Here is a 27,291-nt window from a genome sequence, read left to right on the forward strand (position 1 = left end):
CTCGAAATTTCCCAGAGGAGCATTGCACGGTGAATAAGCCTCCTTACCTTGACATGCCAGAATTGGTATGTCACTCTCCACAAGGAGAAGCCTTACCTCTTAGACCACAGTCCAGAGCCTCTCACCTAGCCAAATCAGATCTCACACTTTGCACTGACGAGGGGCAATACCCCGAAACACTGTGTCTGCAAATTGAGGTTCCGGTTTGGCTTTTATCACATTTCAAGGCCTGTTAAAGGGTCGATAGAAACTTGTAGGATTGCTGCTTCCAACATATGGTGCTATAGAGCTCTCTGAAGAGGCAATATGCATATTAAATGTGTCTCATAAACATTTCTCTTGATATGAGGATACAAAAAGTGAGGCATAGCAGACATGAGGAATGCGATAGTTTTATTAGCAAGTTTGGTAGTTGTTGCCACGGGGATAATGGTTATGGATTTCCTATAGGACCCTGCTTTGTCTGTTTATTGGGGCCTTTGCATGGTATTTCCGGAGCCTCCGACACTTTAGGTGTCTTTCTCTCGCAGTTATTTGTTGCAGTCTTTGGGCCTCTTACAGACTCTCACAATTCCTCCCTCTTTGCACGGTCTCTCCCTTGACTTTCACAGCGAGTAATAGAGGGAATGGAGCCAGAACTCTTAAATCTAGGACAGAAGAGGAGGGGGTGAGGGGGTCAGTTAGGTGAGGGCATAAAGGAGAAGGGGAGGGGTGGCGAGGGAGGGGCAGATGGGGAGAGAAGCACAGCAGAGAGACAAACAACATCCTCCTCACCCCCCACAGAACAGTGTGTTCAGGCACATCAGTGCCTCTGGATGGGCGCTACTGTGCATAGCCTTGGTACTGTGTGTTATTGAGCCTTGGAATGTCTATGAAAGCTACTGTGCAGATGTAGCAGTCACTTTTATTCACTTATTGTGTTATCTACGTGGAACTGTTTGTCCACTTTGATATTTTCCTAATTAATGCAATCCAGTCTGTAGCTGTACACAATGACATTCTAAGCCCCGCTGCTTTCTTCTGTGTTTTTGATCTGTGCCGATGATGTGATAATAAATGATATATGATTGATTATCATAAATAAATCATTTATAAAAAAAAAATTACGACTCCAGACTCTTGCTATGAACGAGCTGGCATTTTCTGATGAGTCATTACATGTTAAATTGCAATCTAACACCCATCCCTATCCTAGCGTTCCTGTGTACTCTTTCTCCTGCTCATATATAAGTGCAATTCCACCTAAAAGTAGTCATTTTCTGTGATGTATAAACACAATATGTCCCACGAAAGGAAATGGATGGATTGTAAAAAATAGATTTACTCCAGGAAATAAACTGTACATGACAGTAATAATAAAATATTATTCCTAAATCAATAGTCTTGTACCTCTAAACAGGAAATGGTTAATGCTGGCAACAGGGACAAACCTAGACTGTGCTTTATCTCTCCTGTCTGTGGCAATAGAGGTCACTCCAAGGACATGGAGAACCTAAATGCACAGAGCTTGATATGCTGATGTTGCCATAGAATCTTTCATTTCGGGACTTCTAAGATCACGACATAAATTGAAGGCCACTTGTTTTCTTGCAATCAGGCGTTGTCTTTAGGATGTCCCACTGGTGTAAGGGAAAGTGGTGTTGTTATCGATATGTCTAGTCTGCCCTTGGTGGATGAACCTAGGCTTGCAGGGAGCTGCCATGCGCCTGACAAGACTTCTAATTTCAGAACCGGCTCAGTTTAAGGCATTTTTCACACGGCATAATACGGGCGCTTCTATGTCCACAAGTTCCTACTTGGCCACTGGATTTATGAATAAACAGTATCGTAGGGAAAGTAAGAACTGGTCTTGATAACACAAAGTCACTGAACTCAAGTAAAATAAAGTAGGCAGCTTGGTGATAAACACTCTCGCTTGGGGGGTTTATAGGTTCATATCCCACCAAGGACATCTACAAGGAGTTTGTATGTTCTCCCCATGTTTGCGTGGGTTTCCTCCAGGTTCTCCGATTTCCTCCCACATTCCAAAGACATACTGGTAGGGAATCTAGATTGTGAGCCCCATCGGGGACAGTGATGATAAAGTCAAATGCACTTTGGAATATAGTAGCGCTATATAAGCAATGCATAATAAAATAAATACACTTTTTCATACATTGTGTTTTTGAATTTCTTTATATGATATATTCTGTACAGTAGAAAAAAATCAAGCATTACAACAAGGCAGTAAGAGATTTTGGTCTAGTTTGTGAGCTTCAGTGGGGACAGTGATGATGTCTATAATACACTTCGGAATATGTTGGTCCAATATAAGGAAAATAAATAAATAAAACTCACTGATGAACCACAATGTCCTACGACACTGAAGATTGTGCAAAGCATTTGCTTTCAATGATGTTTTGGGCTCAGCCAAAAGAGAGTTGTTGAGTACACAATAGATGACTATCTACTGCCTACTATTCAGGAAAGCGGTGGTTCCCTACAGGATGAAATGGAACCTGTCATGTTGAATATATGATCTGCAAGCAGCAGAAAGAGCTGAGCAGGTATACAGTTTTGTGGGAAAAGATTCAGAATAATTAGTATTCAAATAAATCCTTGTTCTTTGTATACTTAGGGGTCCAATAGACGATAATAATCAGTGATTGACAGCCTTGTATAATAGGATGTACATTAGATTAACCCCTTCCCGACACGTGCCGTACATATGCTGCTCTGCGGGACCTGTGTTCCCGAAAATAGAAGTATATGTACGGCGCGCGATTGCGGAGGCTCATGCTGAGCATCGCCATGGTCAGGTGTGGGTGTCAGCTGTATGTGAGAACTGACACCCTGCAGCAATGACTGCGATCGGCGCTAGCAAAGAGTATATACCATACAGTTGCTAAGGTGGGGCCCCAACATAGGATACTCACCACACACGGGGATATGAACACACAAACAAAATGCGCCACACACTACCACGTGCTTGAACACATATATCAATATAAAATATCCTGCCAGTCGCCTGACACACGCTGACACAGAGTTACAGCACAACACAGGCCATTTACAGTATTCCAGACTCTACCACAGTCGGACCCTGTGAGCCTGCACCAATTTTTTCCTGATTACAGGCACTGGCAGGATTGCACTGCTTTATCATCCCTCGCTCCTTTAGGCAGCACGTTACTGAAGAAGGCCAACAAAGGCCGAAACGTTTATTTTCTCTTTTGCAAATAAACACAAAAGAGATCCACCTTAAGTTGAGTGCCGGGTTTATTTTATATTGTCACATGGTGTGGGATCCTACCCGGGCACCTTCACGGGGTAGTGCATACGGTATCTTCTCCTGAACACATATACCACCCTCAGCACACATTTCACCACACATACACCAACCTCGCCACATAAAAGTCGAAACACAAAAGTCGCCGCTCAAAACTCGCCACGCGCAAAACTCGCCACATGCAAAACTAGGCTCTCGTAAAACTCGCCACACGTGCAAAACTCACCTCATGGAAAACTCGCCACATGCAAAACTTGCACACGCGGAAAAATTGCCACATGCAAAAAAGTTGCAACACATGCAAAAGTTGCCTCACACAAAACTTGCACATACTCAAAACGCACCACACATAAAACTCGCCATGCGCAAAACTTGCTGCACACAACTTGCTACACTAACCTGTCACATGCAACTCGACACACAAAAAGTTGCTACACGCATGTCGCCACACAAAACTCATCTCACAAAAGTCGCTACATGCATGTCGCGACACGTAACTCAACACACACAACTTGACACATGAAACTCGCCCTAAAACACACACAAGTCTGGTATTATCCTTCAAAAATAAAAATCTGATTAATAAGCAGACAAACTACAAGAGCAACAACTGTACCATATAGGAAATACGGCAGCTGTCAGTCACATGACCTGTCTATTATGTGTATGTGTGAGCTAATATATACTGCCAGGGGGGAGGGATTCCTGTTGGCTGGGGATTTATCAGGCTGCCAATTGAGCTTACAAATACTGAGATAAAAATACTGAGCAAATAACGTGTGAACGAGGTCTAATACAGGAGGAGATGACACACAGATATATACTATATACAGGAGGCGATGACACACAGGTATATACTATATACAGGAGAGATGACACACATATATACTATATACAGGGGAGATGACACACAAGGTATATACTATATACAGGAGGAGATGACATACATGTATATACTATATACAGGAGGAGATGACACACACATATATACTATATACAGGGGAGATGACACACAGGTATATACTATATACAGGAGGAGATGACACACTGGTATATACTATATTCAGGGGAGATGACATACAGGTACATACTATATACAGGGGAGATGACACACATGCATATACTATATACAGGGGAGATGACACACAGATATATACTATATACAGGAGTTATACAGGAGGAGATGACATACAGGTACATACTATATACAGAAGAGATGAAACACAGATATATACTATATACAGGAGATGACACACAGGTATATAGTATATACAGGAGGAGATGACACACAGGTATATACTATATACAGGGGAGATGACACACATATACTATAAACAGGAGGAGATGACACACAGATATATACTATATACAGGAGCAGATGACACACAGGTATATACTATATACAGGAGGAGATGACACACAGGTATATACTATATACAGGAGGAGATGACATACAGGTACATACTATATACAGGAGGAGATGACACACAGGTATATACTATATACAGGAGCAGATGACACACAGTTATATACTTTATACAGGAGATGACTTACAGGTATATACTATATACAGGAGAAGATGACACACGTATATACTATATACAGGAGGAGATGACATACATGTATATACTATATAAAAGAGGAGATGGCACATAGGTATATAGAGGAGGAGATGACATACAGCAGGTACATACTATATACAGGGGAGATGACATACAGGTATATACTATATACAGGAGATGACATACAGGTATATACTATATATAGGAGGAGATGACATACAGGTATATAGTATATACAGAAGAGATGATATACAGGTATATACTATATACAGGAGGAGATGACACATAGGTATAAACAATATACAGGAGGAGATGACATACAGCAGGTATATACTATTTACAGGGGAGATGACATACAGGTATATACTATATACAGGAGATGACATAAAGGTGTATACTATATATAAGGGAGATGACAAACATGTATACACTGAGGGGAAAATGAGAGATGTGAGGTGAAAATGAGGGGTGTGAGGCGAAAATGAAAAGGTGTGAGTGCAAAATGAGAGGAGTGAGGGAAAATACTGGAGTGATCGGAAAATGACAGATGTGAGGTCGAAGTGACAAGTGTTAGGGGGGAATGAGAGGAGTGAGGGGGGAATGAGAGGAGTGAGGGGGAAAATGAGAGGTGTAAGGGAGAAAATGAGAGATGTGAGGGGGAAAATGCGAGGCGTGATGGGAAAATAAGAGAAGTGAGGTGCTATAACTAACCACAGATATTTACTATGCCCAGGCAACGCCGGGCTCTTCAGCTAGTATAAAAATATAATGCACATCACTCTGTAACTAGGTGGGTGCTCGGAGAGGGATACCACTCCCTTATCATGCACAAATCAAAAAATCCGGTACTCAAAATGTCTGCAATTTAGATTTATTTCAATGCAATACCTGAACAAAAGCCAGGCGGAGTCCAGAGTAAGTCTGCTGCCTCATTATAGTGAATGGATCCCTCTGGGGTTTCATCTGATTCACGTCACTTGGAGATTTAGATGGAAACGCCAAAGAGCTGAGTGTAGCGCGCCGGATAAATGTGATCCTAAATGGTATGTAAAATGTTCCTAACAAAAGCTTCAAATCAATCCACAAAAAAGCCCCCAATCAGGTCCGTCATCTGTTAACGGAAATATAAGAGGCGAGGAATTTACAGGAACTGGAGGCTTTTTGCCAAGAAGAGTGGGCAGCTTTACCATCTGAGAAAATAAAGAACCTCATCCACAACCACCACAAAAGACTTCAAGCTGTCATGGATGTTAAAGGGGCAAACTGCATTCCTCAAGGGCTGCAAACAGGTCATGTTTTCAGGATTTCCTTGTATTGCACAGGTGATCATTTAATCACCTGCACAGAATGATTCCAGCACCTTGTGCAATGAGAAGGAAATCTTGAAAACACGCATGGTTTGAGGCCCTCGAGGAATGCAGTTTGACACCCCTGATTTGGATGTTTTGGGTTGTCATTAAGATTTAAAAAGAGAAAACACAGTAGTTTGACAATAAATAGCTTCACCCAACCACTAACCATGAGTGGAGAAAAAGTTTTGGTGTTATCATTCATATTCTCTGAAAAAAAGGCCAAGAAAACAAAAATTCTGCCGTGGTATGTAAACTTTTGAGCACAATCGTATAGGATTATACAGTACTAGATGGTATATAACACAGCCCACGCAGTATATAACACAGCCTACGCAGTATATAACACAGCCCACATAGTATATAGCACAGCCACGTAGTATATAGCACAGCCCACGCAGTATATAACACTGGCCACATTGTATATAACACAGCCACGCAGTATATTGCACAGCCATGTAAGATATAGCACAGCCCACATAGTATATAGCACAGCGAGGTAGTATATAACACAGCCCATGCAGTATATAACACAGCCCATGCAGTATATAACATAGCCCACGTAGTATATAACACAGCCCATGTAGTATATAGCAATGTGGGCACCATATCCCTGTTAAAAAAAGAATTAAAATAAAAAATAGTTATATACTCACCTTCCGGCGGCACCTGGATCCACCCCAGGCCTTTAGCGATGCTCGTCGTGATGCTCCGTTCCCAGTAATGCCTTGCGGCAATAACCCGTGATCATGTAGCTGTCTCGCACGGATGACAGAAGGTGACAATATAATTATTAATTTTTTTGTTTATTATTTTTAACATTATATGTTTTTACTATTGATGCTGCATAGGCAGCATCAATAGTAAAACGTTGGTAACACTTACAGGGTTAATGGCACCGTTAACGGACTGCGTTACACTGCGTTATGCCGCGGTGTAACGCAGTCTGTGTAATGGACTTCTGAAACGCTATGTGGGCGCTGAATGGAGGAGAGTAGGGAGGGGCCAATTCGCGGCCGGACTGTGCCTGTCGCTGATTGGTCGCGCCCAGCCGGCCGCGACCAATCAGCGACGCATGATTTCTATTACAGACATACAGACAAACAGACGGAAGTGGAAAACAGACAAACAGACAAACAGACGGAAGTGGACCTTAGACAATTATATATATAGATATACAACTATACAAGTTCCTTTCCAGACAATATTCCTGCAAATAGTGTTTGTGATTTGGTAAAAATAATGAAATGGAAGTACAATATAAATATTATTGTGGTTTATGATCATTTTCATTTAGTAGCAGAATATTTGCCCCAGAGTAATAGTATGTATGAAATGGCCATCAAAGAGCAATGAGCATTAAACATGTTTTAGATCAGCAGTAGACAGAAAAAAACAAGCAAAAAAGACAGAGAAGGCCAATCTTTCTAAACAGCTTATTTTAACAAACTGTACCTTTGGCTATGTTCACATACTGCATTTTTTAATGCAAATTTTAAGCTGCTTTTTACAGTACCAGCAAAAGTTATGAGATTTCAGAAATTTCATTCATACAGATTGTTTTTTGGAAAACGGCTGCGTTTTTGCAAACTGCAGTATGTCACTTCTTTCAGCGTTTTTTCACCCATAGAAAGCAGTGAGTAAGTGCAAAACCCCAGCAAAATACACAGCAAAAACCGCAGGTATCAGGTTTTGCTATGGTTTTGGTGCAAAAACCTTAAGGAAGTTGCATCATGATTTTTTGGGGAACGCTAAACTTGCATGCACAGGAGACAACAAAACGCAGCAAATACAGCAAATATGAAGCAAAAAACGCAGCAAAACCTACTGCAGCTCTGCCCCCTATTGATTCAAATCAAAAAAGGACAACATTTGCAAGGAGTTTGTATGTTCTCCCCGTAGTATTCCTCCGCACCCTTCAATTTCCTCCCACACTCAAAAGACCTACTGATAGGGAATTTAGACTGTGAGCCCTAATGGGGACAGCAATGATAATGTTGGTAAAGTGCTGCGGAATATGATGGCGCTATATAAGCAATGTATAATAAAATAAATACACTTTTTCATACATGTTGTAATTTAATTTTTTATATGATATAGTCTGCACAGTAGGAAAAAAATAAGCATTACAACAATGTAGATAGAGATTTTGGTCACAATCCAGAAAGTCTGTCTACTCAATTATAAACAAGCTTCATGTCCTGCAACTTCCGGAACCCTGGAAGTCTGCAGTTTAGCTGATAATGATAAAAACCATGCTGGGTATCGATGCACAAAACTGTAAAATCATATTACAGATAACCATTTTTTTTTATGAATCTAAAATGAAAAATCAAAGAAACCAGTTTTGTAAATAAAAAATATAATTTCTCTATCATTTTGTGTGGCAGCTCCACACAGGTTTGCTTAGGAGCTTGTAGACACATCAGTAGTCAAGACAATTTGCAAAGTTGCTTCATTTTTCATTTTAGATGTATTATACAATAAAAATGTTACAAAGGAGGGACCTACTCCTTAAAGAGGGCTCCAGTGAAAGGACAGATTTTCATCATACCAACCTACCTCCCCATTTGATTGAATATGAAGCTTTGGATTCCTTTAATATATACTGAACCCACTTTCTTGACATTCAGCCTTCTGTGTGCTATGGATCAGACACCATTTTGAAATTTAAATGTTATCCTACTTTCTCTTCCTCTATTGTCAATCCCTTTATGCCCCAACACAACATTACAAGAGTAGCTAGAACCAGTACTGTCTCTGCCTGCTAAGAGTCACTAAGAATACAGTTATCGTTAACATTCGTATTCTCCAGTCGTCTTTTACATTTATTATAGCTGTAAAACAAGAGCTGTCTAATTATCATCAGGGAATGTGATAACAGTTTCTATCCTTTTCTAAAACTTTGTCATACAGGAAAATCTAGAGCCTTTATGGATTACAGAGAGATTCCCATAGACTCAAGCAAAAAGATATAGAAACATATACACGGAATTAATTTCTTAAGCACAGAGGAAGCTTTACCTTTGGTCAGAGTATCCCTGTAAAGTTTTAGGTTCCTAGCTAAATAAAAGTGTATAGAAATGAAGACGTAGAGTTCTGCTAAAATATTAAGAAAAAACCTACTAAATCAAATCCACCTTTGAACACCCTGTTACAGATTATATATAGGTGTGTAACTTTAAAAAGACATTAGGGGTGGAATTACAATTTTTACAGCAGGATCTACACTTAAAGGGACTCTGTAACCTCAAATTGGTGGGATATTTAAATTACTTTTTACCTGTCCGATGGGTGGCGTTTCATTTTCATTTCTCCACCCCGTCCGTCCCTGTTGTCCGCAATATATTAGTGAATTAGAGTACTTGTGCTCCATAGTTGGCGCATGCGCAATGCAATCTTCGGTCGCGCACGCGCAGTATGCTTTGCCCAACTGCGGGCGAAGCCGAAAAACATTACTTACTTGCGGGACATAGTGCGCGGGCGCATGCGCATGCGCAGTAATGCTTTTCGGCTTTGCCCGCAGTTGGGCAAAGCATACTGCGCGTGCGCGACCGAAGATTGCATTGCTCATGCGCCAACTATGGAGCACAAGTACTCTAATTCACTAACATATTGCGGACAACAGGGACGGACGGGGTGGAGAAATGAAGATGAAACGCCGCCCATTGGACAGGTAAAATGTCATTTAAATATCCCGCCAATTTGAGGTGACAGAGTCCCTTTAAAGAGGTTTTCACTATCCTTAAGATAGGTCATCAATGTTTGATCGGTCGAGGTCCAACAGCCTGCACCCCTGCCAATTAGATGTTCTTGGTGTTCGCCGTCTGGAAATACTCAATTGCGGAGCTGCTCCGTCTTCTGATAGTGGCTGCTGGGTGCTGCACATCCGCTTCCTATTCAAATCAATAAGAGGTGGATGTGCATTACCCTGCGGCGGCCACAATCAGAAGACAGAGCTGCACCGCAATTGTCGGATGTCGGACCCCAACCGATCAGACATTGATGACCCATCCTAAGAATAGGCCATCAATGATAAAGTAGTGGACAACCTCTTTAATGTGAGAAATGCCAGCAGTGAGTGAATTGAGCCATGGTAAGACTTAGAATGCTTAGAATGCTACTAGATGCCTGAAATCAACTCAATGCAGACCATATCGGTACAGGACTGATAAAATAGAGAGACAGGAAAAACATTTTTTATTTGATGACTCACAGGTGACATCAGAGCTTTGACTAATTTTCTTTCAGTTTCTTCTCCATTTAGCCTAGACTCATGAAGACTTATTTCAGACAATTCTTATGTCTTTGGATCCTTACCATCTACGCTATCTCTGAATACTGTGACACTGAATACTGCCATGCATGGATACTGCGACATACAGTTCCGCCTGAAAAGAATAGGTCCATACACCATAGCCCCTGAGTATAATAATGCTACAACTTGTTCTCCCTGAAAATAATAATAAAGATTACTCTTCACAGTGCTCCCAAAATAAATAATTATGTCCACTGTGTCACTGAAAGAAATAATACAAACTGCTATGCCCCTAGAAATGAATTATGTTATAGAATATGCCCCCTGAGGTGAATAATAATGTTTACTATGTCCAGTGAAATTAATAATATTGTCCTCTGTGTTCACATAATTAGATAATTACGTACATTATGCCCTTGAAATAAATAATTATTACCACTGAGCCAAAATTAAAAATAATGACCACATTTCCCCCCTGAAAGCCAGTGTGTCTTCTGAAGTAAATGATATGTTTCCCCTGGTTTTAGAAATAGAATATCCTTTCCCCTAGAATTAAATAATAAAGGCCAATGTGCTTCAGAAGTAAACTGCCACTGCACTCCCTGAAATTCAATAATATTTGCCACTATGCCTTTACACAATATTCACTTGTGCTGCTACCCAGATGCGTCCTCCTCTGGCTGGTGTAAGAATAAATAACTGGCAAAATAGACTATGGGAGATGTGTTTCACTGAGGTTACTAGCTTCAGTGATGTGAACCTGGAAGTTTGCTCAATCAGGTTATGTGCTGAGAGGGGGATAATCGGCCATTACAGGGCCAGGTTTTGTGAACAGCTTAAGAGTTGAGCGGGTCAGCTGTTCATATATCTCCATCCTAGGGTGTGGTCCAGGAGATAAAAGTTTAACCTCTGGATTCACTCAGAGTTCTGTGTGCTCTGGTGGTGGGCTGACCTCCAGAGTTGTGCTCTTGTCAAACAAAGCTGAACATTGCTTTCTGAGCAGGCAGACCCCACAGTTATATGGAGTGTAATGAGTACTGTTTGTTTGTGCCAACAAGACTGAATATGTGTTATATTTTATTTCAGACTGGTTTATGAAGCATATTTGTATTAAACCAGTTGAAGATTTAAATGAAAAACATTTCTCTGAGTACCTCATTAAGCAACTGAGTGAGCCGATCCACTACAGTTGGTGCTAGAAGTGCGGACAAGATCTCAAGGAAGAAACTGTGATGGCTGTGGACTAGCTACATGTCCTGGGTGCAGGTGGTTATAATGACAGAAGTGCGGTCAGGCAAAATGGAGTAGCTAATCAAGCACCTGGTCCAAGGCCAGCAGCATCAGCAAGCCCAGCAACAACAACAACTAGCACAACAGGAAACAAATAAATTGTTGGTGGAGCAGCTCCAGCAGCAGCATCAAGATGTGCTTACATGGCAGATGGAACTCCTCACAGATGCAATCTGTGGCAGGGTGACCACCCCACCCCCATGTTCAGGTGATGACTCACACATCTGGAAGGCGGTAAGACATGCCATGCAAAAGATGACCCTGGGTGACGACGTTGAGGCATTATTAACTGTTTTCGAAAAAGTTGCAGAGCGGGAAAAGCTCCTGCCGGAGCAGTGGGCGGAGGTACTGGTGTCCTATCTAATTGGTGAGCCTTAAAAGGCTTATTATGATCTGACCTTACAGGATGCAATGGAGTATGCTAAACTGAACACAGAAATATTGACATGCTTAGGAGCAACTTTGTCAGGGCACAACGGGTCTACCACTGGGCACATTTCGGCAACAAACCCCCTCGCTCGAAAATGTTTGACTTACTATATATTTTGTCCAGAAATGGTTGCAGCGTGAGTTCTCCACCCCAGTCCAGATGATCGAGAGCATGGTTATTTACAGATTTATTCACGCCCTTCCAAGACTGGAGCAGACCTGGGTTGCCCATGGAGATCCTCGCAATACGGAATATGTGGTTGGCCTAGTGGAAAGGTACCAGGTGGTCGAGAAGTCATTAGGTAAACCATGTGTCATCATATCCCCATACTGGGGTACCCAAAAGGAGACTGACTCTCAAAAAAGGGGTACTCAAGCCACAAATGGGGGCATCCAAGGTCACAAGGGCCCGCTGAGTATTTGCCGAAGGTTGGGCTTAAGGACTTAAATTGTTGGAAGTTTCAGGGTCTTGGGCGTGTAGCCGATTGTTGTCCCATGTCCACCGAACCGATGGACTGCAGCCTAGCGCAGCGCAGTTCGTATTACGCTTATCCGGCTTGCAGTTTTGATTGTCACCTCGGAAAGGTGCCGCAGGCATGTCCCGTGACAGTAAATGGTGTATTGGTGTCTGGACTCTTGGACACAGGGAATTTGGTGACCCTGGTAGGAGTCACATCCCCCACCAATTGATATTACAGTACCAGGGCTCTTTATAGGCATAGGGTGTTAGACATGGCCCATTGTCATGTCTTGGGCGGTCATCTGGTCGTAGACAAAACCCAAGAGTTGATCCTTCGTAGGTTCTACTGGCTTGAATATCACAGAGATTTCGAACTATTGTAGATCCTGTTCCACTGGTCAGCTAACAGCACCAGTATTTCACTTTCGTAGTCCCCTAGTGCTGGTAGAGGTCCTGTATGACTGCATTGCCATGGATCTAGTTGGACCCTTGGTAAAGTCTGCCTGAGGACATCAATATATCCTGGTGATCCTGGTGTATGTGACATGATACCCAAAGGAGGTACCCCTAATAAACTTCTCTGCCAGAATAGCCCAAGAACTAGTCCATATCTTTTCCCAGACAAGCCTGCCAAAGGAGATCCTGACAAATCAAGGAACCCCATTCATGTCCAAAGTGATGAGAGAGTAGTGTAGGACCCTCCACAATACACAACTCAGGACATTGATGTACCATCTAGATAGATAGGTAGGTAGGTAGATAGGTAGGTAGATAGCTAGATATATAGATAGATAGATATGAGATAGATAGAAGGAAGGAATGAGATAGATAGTTAGATCTATAGATAGATAGATCTATCTATGGATAGAGATATATCGATAGATAGATATATCTATAGATATATCCATAGATATATCTATAGATATATCCATATATATATAATAGCAAGGCTGTCAGGAACCAACTCCTGTCTGGAACTGTCTGGAACTGTCTAACTTTCCCTACAGACTACCAGTTATGTATGTGGGGAGTGCCCTAATAAATAGGAGCAGAAGCTCCCCCTGGTGGCCTGGAGTGTGAAATGTCTTGCTTGTTTGTGATACCTGGATGCAGTTATCCTTCTTTGCCTCCAAATGTAGCATCACTCTCCCCGAGAGGAAAGCAATACCACTACGACGACCAGGACCGTCAGGCGCCGCATATACATAGTGAATACTGTAGAACTTGGTGTAAAAGGAGATAATGGTATGGGGCTGTTTTCGGGTATTGACTATGTCTTTTATTTTTATGGAAAGAAAATATGAAAGGGGTTGTCTAGTACATGGACCTTGTTAAATGCTGCGGAGAATAAGCAAAACTTAGACTCTCCTCACACGGCAGCTCTCTTGTGACAATGTTATGCCACATTAGTGCTGCAGCTAATCAGTGGCCGCTGGTGGGCTGCTTGATTCACACTTCCTATGGATGAAACTGGGATGTCTGAGTGCAATGTCAGTGAAGGTAAGTAAAAGCTTTTATTACTTTAGGCAGAGAACTAAAGCATTTAAAGGGAATTAGTAAGCCGGATTCCACACCTTAAACTATTTATATGTGCATGTAGCTTTTTCAAAGACAAGTCATGCAATACCTTCACATGGTCAGTCCATTGTTCGACTCTTGAGAAATCAGCATTTGAATTAATATGCTGAATAACTTTTGTAGATCTAAAGCCTCTTTACTCCTCTATATCCTACCCAGCGCCGGCCCCTCCTGCATGACTGACTACTGCTTTGCTTGAAATCACAGAGCTTACAGGCTGTCAGTCAAGCATGAGGAGTCATCTCAGAGAGGGGAATAGAGCTGTAGTGACAGAGGCTTCAGATCCACAGCCTCATTTACATATCAGTTCAAACACTGATTTCTCAGTAACGGAGGGATGTACTGGCCATATAAAAGTATTGATGGACTTGTCTTTGATAGAGCTACATGCACATATAAATAGCTTGGTGTGTGATTTCTTGCAGACAGGGTCCCTTTAATGGACAACCTTTTTAATGCTCCAAAATGCATAGATATTTTACATAATTAAGTATTTTAACCAATTTTCTGCCCATTTCCAATTTTGGCATTAGTATGCCCTTGTGCTCAAAGCGAGGGCTATAAAGACATGGTTTGATTAGTTTGATGTGGCTGCACGGATCCCAACCTTGACACCACTAAAAGCCTTTGAGATACATTAGGACCCCCAATTTTGATTCAAAACTTGTTGTCTAACAACACAAATACTCTCCAAATTCAACTCCAAAAAGAAAGCCTTTACAGAAGATCTGGTTATAGCTCCAAAACAAATCCCTAAGCCCATATTAAAAATCCTAGTTTAGGAATGGGATGTAATAATACATAAAAAGTAGAGGAACTTTGTATTTACTTATCTTGTACTGATCAAGAGTTTTGGTATTAGATAACCTCAGACTCATCTGTCAACAAATCTGTTTCAGTCTTTGGACTTTATTAGCAAAAAGGGAGGATTCTGGTTAATGATATGAGATCGGGATAGCTTTAGGTCAGATTATGGCATCTCCAGTTAGCTTATACTCCTAAAGTTAGAAATTGGCACAAGTGTAATGTATGCATCTATGGAAATACGGTCCTGAATATGAGATTAGTTAAAATCACATCCTACTATATAATTGTCTAAGGGGTACTTCCGTCTGTCTGTCCCGGATATTCATTGGTCGCGGCCTCTGTCTGTCATGGAATCCAAGTCGCTGATTGGTTGTGGCGAAACGCCCACTACCATTGCCACGACCAATCAGCGACGCGCACAGTCCAGAAGAAAATGGCCGCTCCTTACTCCCCGCACTCACTGCCCGGCGCCCGCATACACCCCTCCGGTCACCGCTCACACAGGGTTAATGCCGGTGGTAACGGACCGCGTTATGCCGCGGGTAACGCACTCCGTTACCGCTGCTATTAACCCTGTGTGACCAAGTTTTTTACTATTGATGCAGCCTATGCAGCGTCAATAGTAAAAACATCTAATGTTAAAAATAATTTAAAAAATAAAAAATGGTTATATACTCACCTACGCCGCCTTTCCCGCTCCTCGCGATGCAAGCGGAACGTTCCGGTGGCAAGAATGGTCTGGCAGAAGGACCTGCCATGAAGTCACGGTCATGTGACCGCGACGTCATCACAAGGCCTGCGCGGAAAGGACCTGCCGTGACATCACGGTCATGTGACCGCTACACGGTCATGTGACCGCGATGTCATCACAGGTCCTGCGCGACCGAAAGCTGCCGCCTGCACCCCACACAGGCGACAGAGCTACAACGCGCCTGCGGAAGGTGAGTATATGTTTATTTTTTATTTTTTTAACCTGTGTCATACGTGGCTGGGCAATACACTACATGGGCTGTGCAATATACTACGTGGCTCTGTGCTGTATACTACGTCACTTGGCAATATACTACGTGGCTGGGCAATATACTACGTAACTGGGCAATATAATATGTGGCTCTGTGCTGTATACTACGTCACTGGGCAATATTCAATGTAACTGGGCAATATACTTCGTCACTGGGCAATATACAATGTAAATGGGCAATATACTACGTAACTGAGCAATATACTACGTGGCTGGGCAATATACTACTCGGCTCTGTGCTGTATACTACGTCACTGGGCAATATACAATGTAACTGGGCAATATACTACGTAACTGGGCAATATACTACGTGACTGGACAATATACTACGTGATTGGACAATATACTACGTGGCTGGGCAATATACTACATGGCTGGGCAATATACTATGTGAACATGCATATTCTAGAATACCCGATGCGTTAGAATCAGGCCACCATCTAGTGGCTTACATAACGGGCAATGTGAAACTGACTGCTAAACCTAAAACACATCTAAATATTGACTATGGCCACACACATTAATGCCCAAAGAATAAAATTAAAGCTAAATGTTATAGATTGGGGTTGGCAGTGCCACGTGTATAAGAATTGCAGTGCCCTCTCCAGTGCACACCTGACTATTACATGCCTTTTTACATGTAGTTGGGCTACTTTACTTATCTGAGAAGTAAGATTAGGCCAGTGGAGAAATAGGGGCCAAGATGTGTTCCTATAGGCTCAAGGGTAAATAATCATTATATTTTATGCAGAAATATTTTGTTAATATCAGTACTTTATTGTCTGGTTACTGCACATCCTAGGGTATGTTCACACGTGGCGTTTTTGTAGCTTTTTTTGTGGAACGTTTTTGCTGCATGAAATATGCAGCGTTTTACAGTACCAGCATAATCAATGAGATTTCTGAAATCATGTACACACTGTTTTTTTCATGCATATTTTGAACCCTGCTTTGTTTTTTCCAAGATGCAGCTTTTCCTTTTGTTCAGCATTTTAGCAGCACTTTTCAATCAGAATGGGTAAAAAAAACAAGTAAAAAACATTGCAAAAAATGCACACAGCGCTTTTATTGCCACCAATCTGTTTTGTTTTTTTTTTGGTGCAGAAAAAACTGCTGCAAAAAGGCAACATGTGAGTGCAGCGCCCCAGAGTCCTGGTCGTTGCAGTAATGTCGCTCTGCCACTAAGGGGAGTGATGTTACGTCTGATTGCACTAAAGGAGTTCACCTGATCAGGTATCACAGACACACACTACACTCCACACTCCTGCCACCGGGGGGGGGGGGGGTGGTTCTATCTATTAGGCCACTCCTCACACTTTGGTAAAACTGGGAGTTGGACAGAAAGTTAGGGAGAAAGAGCCCGGGAGAGTTCGGGAAAGGACCTGTCAGGGGTGGGATCCTGACAGCGGCCTAGCAAAAAGGACAGATTGTTACGGAGCCGTGCCTGTAAGGTATAGCGGCAGGCTCCTTAGAGATGATACGAAAGTGGAGTATATTGCGGGAGAAGTGAGAAGCGAGATCACAGCGCAGAGGAGATAGAACCAGAAGGAGTCGTGCCCTTAAGACCGTGGCAACATCCTTCTGAGGCGTGTAGCCGGTGGCCGGAGCACCGAGGAAGTAAGAGACTCTACGTACTACTTCAAACAGCGGCAGGACAGTTAACTATAGGTTGGCTGTCTCACCTAAATCACCTAACGAAGACAAAGGAGGCAATTGCGGGAGAGGGGCGTCTCTAGGGTCCCAGAATAACTCCAGGCCTACCCCGTCATACAGGTGCGTCCTATCCATATTATCTGGGGGTCGGAGAAGAGAACATCAGAAACGGACACAACAGTTGTGAGGACTATCCCGTAGTGCTCAGCAGGGAGGTACTACAACACACTGGCGCTAGAAGGTAGGCACTGATTTCCACCTGCAAAGGGATCTCTGGATGTGCCTTCGGACCGGCCGGTCTCAGCCAGCCCTGTTAGCAGTGCTCTGGATTGCGGACCCTGAAGCCTTCAGTAAAGAGGTAAAGAGACTGCAACCCTGTGTCCTCGTTATTCATCGCGCCTTGCACCACGCACCACCATCACACCTTTCATTGGACGCCCCTTAGCAGGGTCACGGACCGGGTCTAGCCACCGTGACAACCCCAGAACCGAGACAGAGAGGCCCGGTACCGAGTACCCCGCGGCCCTGCGTCTGGAGGCGCTCCATGAACATACACCTACACATCAAGATGTATAAGATTAAAGGGAACCTGTCACCCCCAAAATCGAAGATGAGCTAAGCCCACTGCCATCCCGGGCTTATCTACAGCATTCTGTAATGCTGTAGATAAGCCCCCGATGTATCCTGAAAGATAAGAAAAAGAGGTTAGATTATACTCACCCAGGGGCGGTCCCGGTATGATGGGCGTCACGGTCCGGTCCGGGGCCTCCCATCTTCTTACGATGACGTCCTCTTATTGTCTTCACGCTGCGGCTCCGGTGCAGGCGTACTTTGTCTGCTCTGTTGAGGGCAGAGCAAAGTACTGCAGTGCGCAGGTGCTGGGAAAGGTCAGAGAGGCCCGGCACCTGCGCACTGCAGAACTTTGCTCTGCCCTCAACAGGACAAATCAGTACGCCTGCACCGGAGCCGCAGTGTGAATACAAGAAGAGAACGTCATCCTATGAAGATAGGAGGCCCCGGACCGGACCACGAGGCCCATCGGATTGGACCGCAGCAGGACCTCCCCTGGGTGAGTATAATCTAACCTCTTTTTTCTCATCTTTCAGGATACATCGGGGGCTTATCTACAGCATTCCAGAATGCTGTAGATAAGCCCCTGATGCTGGTGGGCTTAGCTCATCTTCGATTTTGGGGGTGACAGGTTCCCTTTAATATGCAGCTTCTGTTCATTAGCAGTAGAACATAGCAGCATATAGCTATGTATAAAGACTAAGTCTGGAACTCCCGCCAGGGCCGTGAGGTACTCGGTACCGGGTCTGTTACTTAAAGGGGGATGGGTCACGGCGGCAGCGACCCGTTCCGTGGCCCTGGGTGCTCAAGTAAAAGGGAATGTCTTTAAAGGGATTTTGTGAATAAAGTTTGTTTGTGACACCACCTGTGGTTCTCGGTCAGTGATGACCAAAGCTGCTTAAAGGGGTCCTCTGGGGTGATACTATGGCAGCTATGATGGTTTGACTTCCCACAAGTGAAGCTGGGTCCCAAGGGCTCCTGGTGTAGTGGGGACAGGTGGTGTAGAAAGAAATGAAGGACACAGGGTTGCAGTCTCTTTACCTTTTTACTGAAGGCTCAGGCAGCCACAGTTCAGGGTACCAGATCACGGGTGCAGGTAAGGTCCGGCCGGCTTGGAAGTGAATCTGGAATCCCCCTTACCAGATGGGGTTGGAAGCCTTCCTACTAGCGCTGTGGTGTTGTAGTCCCTTGCTGGCTTAGTCCTCACACAAGTTCCTCACGTTATTTCTTTGTCCCCCTTTTGGTAGGACAATACCTGTATGATAGGTAACTCGAGCCTTTTTGCAGGATCTGTATCACGACCCGGGCTCTATGTGTTACTGTGTCTTCAGGTGTATGGTGGACAGGTAGCTTGCAATCTGCTGTCTCGCCGGTTTCTGCTCTGAGATGTAGAATACTGCACAACCTCGGTCGTCCGGCTACCGGTATCTGCGCTCAGCGTGGAGGAAGCCCAGTCGCAGCTTCTCTCTACTGCTCTTAACTTCACCTTTACTTCTTTCCTCCTTCACGCTCTCTACAATCAGTTCTGCTTTCCTTTCTCTCTTTCCAGGAACTGCAGCACTTCTCATGGCTGCATGGCCCCTCACTTGCTCTCTCCTCTGCCTCTCTGACAGACTGACTAACTATCCCTCCAGACCAAAGTATATATAGGGGAGGCACCAACAAACTGGATCAGAGCTCCCCCTTCTGGCCTGGAGTAAGAACATGTTGCATGTTTGTGAATACCTGATAAAAGGAATCCTTCATTGCTTCCAAGGGTGACATCACCCTCTCCGTGAGGACAGCAATGCCACTGTAACAACCAGGACCCGGGGGGTTTACCATGCTGGATTGGATTTTTATGAATTTGGAATAAACTTCTACTGTACATTTGAAATGATTTCCTCTTTTCTGCACATGTGGGATATCCTACTTTGGGTGAGCTGATTTTTTTCATTTGTTTTACATACCTTTTTGGGTCATCTAATGTGATTCATCTGATGCACATTATGCAGCTTTATGCCACCATTAAAGGGTTTTTGGGCCCACAGCTATCTCCAGAACATTAGCAGTCTAAGAGCCTGGTTGCAAAAATTCCTTCCATGCCATGAGCTGATGTCATTTTCTAGAGGACATTGATGTACTGTACAAACTTAACAGGAAATTGGTAAGCTGGTCCCTTGTGCCTGTGGTTCCAACCACCAACCGAATCTTTTATAAAGTGGTTGTGTTCAAAGGAAGAAATCAAACTATCGGAGGCATTACAGAATAGAAAGTGCATCCATTACCTTTCCAATTAAAGATAGGCACCAAATCCTTCCAGAATATCAGAATATTTCCATGATGTCATTATACCTTAAAGTTAGAATTTTTTTATACAGTGTAATTTACGCTGCCATGTTGTGTAATCCGTTCCTAGCCCATTAGGCTTGATTATTGTTTATTTAACCCCTTCACGCCACAGCCCTTTTTCGTTTTTGCTCTTCTGTTTTTCACTCCTCTTCTTCCCAGAGCCATAACTTTTTTATTTTTCCGCCAATATGGCCATGTGAGGGTTTGTTTTTAGCAGGACGAGTTTTGCTTTCGAATGACACCATTGGTTTTACCATATCATGTACTTGAAAATGGGAAAATAATTCCAACTGCGGTAAAATTGCAAAAAAAAGTGCAATTCCACAATTGTTTTTTTTTTTTTTACCTTGTTTACCAAATGCTAAAACTGACCCAGCAGTATAATTCTCCATGTCATTATGAGTTCCTCGACACCAAACATATATAGATTGTTTTTATTTAAATGGTGAAAAAAATCCAAGGCTTGTTAAAAGAAAAAAAAAAGTAGCGCCTCCATTTTTCGTGATCTCGGGTTGGGTGAGGGCTTATTTTCTGCAAGCTGAGTTGACGTTTTTAATGATACACTGTTGGTGTTGGTACAATCTTTTGAATGCCAGTTATTCCATTTTATATGCAATGTTGCGTCAACCAAAAAACGTAATTCTGCATTTTGACTTTTTTTTTCGCTACGCCGTTTACCGATTGGATAGATTGGATAGATTTTATAGATTGATAGATCAGGCAATTCTGAATGCAGCTATATCAAATATGTGTATTTGTTATTATTTTTTATTGTTTTATTCTAAATGGGGCGAATGGAGGGTGATTTGAACTTTTATATTTTTTTAATATTTTTAAAACATTTTATTTTACATTTTGCATGCTTCAGTAGTCTGGGAGATTAGAAGCTGCCATAACCCGATCGGCTATGCTACACACTGACGATGATCAGTGTGTAGCAGAAATGCTCACTTGCTATGAGCTCCAACCGCTGGGCGACACTCATATTAATACGGCAATGACAACAACAGGGGTGTCCTGCAGACCCTTCAGCAACCCACGGTCTTGTGACACGGGTGCTAATGGGAGGGATTAGTGATGCGCTTCTGGCGTGATAACATTAAATGCCGCTGTCAGAGATTGACAGCGGCATTTAATTGGTTAACAGCCGCAGGTGGATCGCGATTCCACCAGCGGCTGTTGGGGACACATGTCAGCTGTTCAAAACAGCTGACATGTGCCAGGAAAGATGTGGGCTCAGCGCCGGAGCCCACATCAAAGGGAGAGACACGACATGCACAGTACATGTACGGCGCATGTCGTGAAGGGGTTAAAGGCTTGTCCAGGATTAGAAAAACATGGTTGCTTTCTTTCAGAAATAGCACAACCCCGGACCATAGATTACAAGTTTGTCAGGTATTGCAGCTAAGCTCTTTTGAAGTGAATTGAGATGAGCTGCAATACCATGCATAACCCACAGTCAGGGATGGTGCTGTTTCTGAAAGAAAAGCAGCGCTTTTAAATAAAAAGCATTTGTCCCTCACTTCATATCATCAGGACCTCAGGACATTTTAAGATTGTTTTGTGCTACTATAAAGCATAGAGAGCCCTTAATTTCTTACATCAGAGACTTATTCCCACATTGAGTTTTTTCTTTTTGGCCCATATCGCTATTCATACAGTTGTGTTCAAATATGTGCATACCCTGGCAGAATGTTTGCTTTCTTCGCCTTTTTTCAGAGAATATGAATGGTAACACCAAAACTTCTTCTCCACTCATGGTTAGTGGTTGGGTGAAGCCATTTATTGTCAAACTACTATGTTTTCTATTTTTAGATCATAATGACAACCCAAACCATCCAAATGACTCTGATCAAAAGTTCACATACCCCATTTCTTAATACCGTATATTGCTCCCTCTAACATCAATAACAGCTTGAAGTCTTTTGTGGTGGTTGTGGATGAGGTTCTTTATTAGATGGTAAAGCTGCCCACTCTTCTTGGCAAAAAGTCTCCAGTTCCTGTAAATTCCTGGGCTGTCTAGCATGAACTGCGCACTTGAGATTTCCCCAGAGTGGCTCAATTATATTGAGGTCAGGAGACAGATGGCATCTCCAGAACCTTCACTTTGTTCTGCTGTAGCCAATGACAGGTCGACTTGGCCTTGTGTTTTGGATCGTTGTCATGTTGGAACGTCCAAGTACGTCCCATGCGCAGCTTCCGGGCTGATGAGTGCAAATTTGCGTACAGTATTTGCTGATAACGTGCTGCATTCATCTTTCCTTCAACTTTGACCAAGTTTCCCGTGCCTTTGTAGCTCACACATCCCCAAAACATCAGCGATCCACCTCCGTGCTTTGCAGTAGGAATGGTGTTCCTTTCATCATAGGCAGGGGTGGGATTCAAATTTTTAACAACAGGTCCTCTAAGTCGCGGCGGCCGGAATTTTGGCCACGCCCATTTTCAATAACCCCGCCCATACTAATAAGCCACACCCAGTGGCACGATTCATATTTTTGGAAGCAGTTTGTCTCCCTTAATGACAAGAATACGTTGTGACATACGGTATTAAAGTCATGGACCATACTGTATAACGGCCACACGATGCTCCATACTGTATAATGGCCACACATGATGCTTCATACTGTATAATGGCCACACATGATGCTCAATACTGTATAACGGCCACACATGATGCTCAATACTGTATAATGACCACACATGATGCTCCATACTGTATAATGGCCACACATGATGCTCCATACTGTATAACGGCCACACGATGCTCCATACTGTATAACGGCCACACGATGCTCCATACTGTATAATGGCCACACATGATGCTCCATACTGTATAATGGCCACACATGATGCTCAATACTGTATAACGGCCACACATGATGCTCAATACTGTATAATGACCACACATGATGCTCCATACTGTATAATGGCCACACATGATGCTCCATACTGTATAACGGCCACACGATGCTCCATACTGTATAACGGCCACATGATGCTCCATACTGTATAATGGCCACACATGATGCTCCATACTGTATAACGGCCACACATGATGCTCAATACTGTATAATGGCCACACATGATGCTCCATACTGTATAATGGCCACACATGATGCTCCATACTGTATAATGGCCACACACAGTTCTCCATACTGTATAATGACCCCCCCCTGTATGCATGGCTCATACTCCCCCCCCGTATGCATGGCTCATACTCCCCCCCCCCGTATGCATGGCTCATATTCACTCCCCCCTGTATGCATGGCTCATATTCCACCTCCCCCTGTATGCATGGCTCATCTCTCCACCCCCCCACCCCCCATATGCATGGCTCATCTCTCCACCCCCCCCCCCCCTGTATGCATGGCTCATAATTCCCCCCCCCCGTATGTATGGCTGATGGCTCATATTCCCATATGCATGGCTCATAATTCCCCCCCCCTGTATGCATGGCTAATGGCTCATAATTCTCCCCCCCCTGTATGCATGGCTGATGGCTCATAATTCCCCCCCCTGTATGCATGGCTGATGGCTCATATTCCCCCCCCCCCATATGCATGGCTGATGGCTCATACTCCCCGGTATGCATGGCTCATCTCTCCACCTCCTCCCCCGCTCCTTCTCCCATCTTGCATGGCTCGGGCGGCTTACCTTCCTCCTTCATCCCTCCGCCCCCCATACTCACCTGTCAGCTGTCCCACACACCGCGCCGACATCCTCCCTCTGGCTCTGTCCCGCCGCAGCGCCTTCTTCCTGAGTGAGCGGTCATGTGGTACGGCTGATTAAGGTCATGAATATGCGCATATTCATGACCTTTAATGAGCGGTACCACGTGACCGCTCACTCTGGACGCGCTACAGACGCTGAGACCAGGCATCGCTGGAGCAGGGTGAGTATCGTCTTCAAGGAGGGAGGGTGGGACTCGGAGGCGGGCGGGGTCGGTCGGTCGCGTTTGTGACCCGGGACTAAAAAAAACCAAAAAACCTTGCTCAGGTGCCGCCCCCCCCGCAATGTCGCCGCCCTAGGCACGTGCCCTCGCGTGCCTAGTGGCAAATATGGCCCTGTGTGTGATCCCGGCCTTAAGGGCACAAAAATTGAGTTTGAAAATTGCTAAATTTGACAAAACCTTGTAAGTTATGCAGTGTCCAGTTGTAGAACTACAACTCCAAGCATGCCCTGGCAGATTCAGGCTGGGGACTATAACGTCCGGAGAGGTATGTTTGGGTAATTACTGCACCAGTCCTTCACATAATTCATAGGAAATATTGCAAATCCCTAAAGGTACCGTCACACTGGGCGAGGTTGCAGCGATATCGCCAGCGATCCGTGACGTTGCAGCGTCCTACATAGCGATATCGCTATGTTTGGCACGCAGCAGCGATCTGGATCCTGCTGGGATATCGCTGGTTGCAGGGAGAGTGGACGAACTTTCTTTCGTCGCAACTCTCCCGCTGACATCACTGGATCGCCGTGTGTGACGCCGATCCAGCGATGTCTTCACTGGTATCCATGGTAAACATCGGGTTACTAAGTGCAGGGCCGCGCTTAGTAACCCGATATTTACCATGGATACCATGGTAAAAGTAAAAAAAAAACACTACATACTCACCGTCTGTTGTCCGTCACGTCCCCTGGAGCTTGCCGTACTGACTGTCTCAGCGCCGGCCGGCCGTAAAGCCCAGCGGTGAACCTGCAGTAACAGCGGTTCACCGCTGGGCACCGCTGTTACGGCCGGCCGGCGCTGAGACACAGTCAGTGCGGCAAGCGCCGAGGGACATGAAGGACGACAGAAGGTGCGTATGTAGTGTTTTTTTTTTTTTTACATGGGGACTTCGGCATCGCTGAAGACAGTTTCAGCGATGCCGAAGTCGCTTGGTCGCTGGAGAGAGCTGTCTGTGTGACAGCTCCCCAGCGACCACACAGCAACTTACCAGCGATCATGTCGCTGGTCGCGATCGCTGGTAAGTTGCTCAGTGTAACGGCACCTTAAGTGACAAGTACACAGCGGCGCACTCACCCTTAAATCCAGCCTTATTCCTGGCAGCCTGAAATACAGAAGTCAGCAGTGAATCCCAGGCGCCGGTCACATGACCCTGGAGGACCCCAGATGATGGGCTCACTCACCATAGCGCAGCGCCGGGCCGCCTCATACACGGCTCCTGCTGGGAGTGGGACTCATAACAAAGCCGCGCTCAGGCCGGAACCGCAGCTGCTGCACAGCACGGGGCGTCTCACTGTTACCATGGCAGCCGATAGCTCCCAGTCTCCTCCCACCATGCCACTGCGTTTACTAGTTATCTCGGCCACTCACATTAACCGCCACTCTACCCGTGCCCTGCAGTAGAGGCGCTTCCGGTGTGAGCGAACTGCATTATGGGGATTGTAGTTTACACCCTCCCGGGGTGAACAATCCCCACCAGCAGCACAGCAACCCGTCCGGAGGCGTGGTAACCATTTTCAATTACCAGAACGCTGGCAGATAGAAATTTTAGTAAACGGCTGCCCCGTACCGGGTCGTACCGGCTGAATCCCACCACTGATCATAGGCTTTGTTGACCTCTCTCAACTGTAACGTTTATAGTTGTGGCCAAAAAGTTCAATTTTGGTCTCATCACTCCAAATTACCTTGTTCCAGAAGTTTTGAGGCTTGTTTCTCTGCTGTTTTGTGTATTGTAGGCAAGATACTTTGTGGCATTTGCACAGTATTGGCTTTCTTCTGGCAACTCAACCATGCAGCCCATTTTTCTTCAAGTGCCTCCTTATTGTGCATCTTGAAACAGCCACATCGTTAGTTTTCAGAGAGTTCTGTATTTCAGCTGATGTTATTTATGGGTTTTTCTTTGCATCCCAAACAATTTTACTGGCAGTTGTGGACAAAATTTTTGTTGGTCTACCTGACCTCAGCTGCTGCAGAACATTTTAATTAGAGTTGAGCGAATTTGCTCGGGTTCCCTCTTATTTGGCAAGCTATAGCGCTTACCGAAAAAGCTGCAGAGGGAACCCGGCATCCTGGATTGCATCGGCTGATCAGCGCCGCAACTGCATGTGTCGCAGCTGTGTCACAGTCACAGTACATGCATGGAGAGCCTGTTTGTTGGGCTCTCCATGCATGTGCTGTGACTGAGACACAGCTGCAACACATGCAGCTGCAGCGCCGATCAGCTGATCAGCCGGAGCGCTCCTTGTATCAGCTATAGCTATAGATTGCCAAATAAGAGGGAACCCGAGCAAATTCGCTCAACTCTAATTATAATGTTCTGCAGCAGCTGAGGTCAGGTAAGCCAACAAAAATTTTGCCCACAACTGCCAGTAAAATTGTTTGGGAAACCGGATACAAGGAGCGCTCCGGCTGATCAGCTGATCGGCGCTGCAGCTGCATGTGTTGCGGCTGTGTCACAGTCACAGCACATGCATGGAGAGCCCTACACACAGGCTCTCCATGCATGTACTGTGACACAGCAGCGACACATGCAGTTGCGGCGCTGATCAGCCGGCGCAATCCAGGAAGCCAGGTTCCCTCTGCAGCTTATTCGGTAAGCGCTATAGCTTGCCGAATAAGAGGGAATTCTCTCAACTCTAATTATAACGTTCTGCAGCAGCTGAGGCATATTATGAGGTTCTGCAGCAGCTGAGGCATCTAATATGAAGTTCTGCTGTAGCTCAGGTGTAAATTACGATTTTCTACAGCAGCAGAGGTGTGTATTATGATGTT

General features: G+C 44.3%; 1 long non-coding RNA gene across 1 annotated transcript; it reads right to left on the reverse strand.

Annotated features, from left to right (window-relative positions):
- Positions 1-396: 396 nt before the first annotated feature.
- LOC143793963 (uncharacterized) lies at positions 397-25,988 on the reverse strand. Its single transcript, XR_013220354.1, has 3 exons — positions 25,704-25,988; positions 25,597-25,624; positions 397-647 (listed from the first exon to the last, which is right to left on the reverse strand). It is a non-coding gene; the product is annotated as an uncharacterized LOC143793963 (long non-coding RNA).
- Between the last annotated feature and the right edge of the window lie 1,303 nt (positions 25,989-27,291).

The sequence above is a fragment of the Ranitomeya variabilis genome, chromosome 1 (genome assembly GCF_051348905.1).
Source record: "Ranitomeya variabilis isolate aRanVar5 chromosome 1, aRanVar5.hap1, whole genome shotgun sequence".
Taxonomy (NCBI): domain Eukaryota; kingdom Metazoa; phylum Chordata; class Amphibia; order Anura; family Dendrobatidae; genus Ranitomeya; species Ranitomeya variabilis.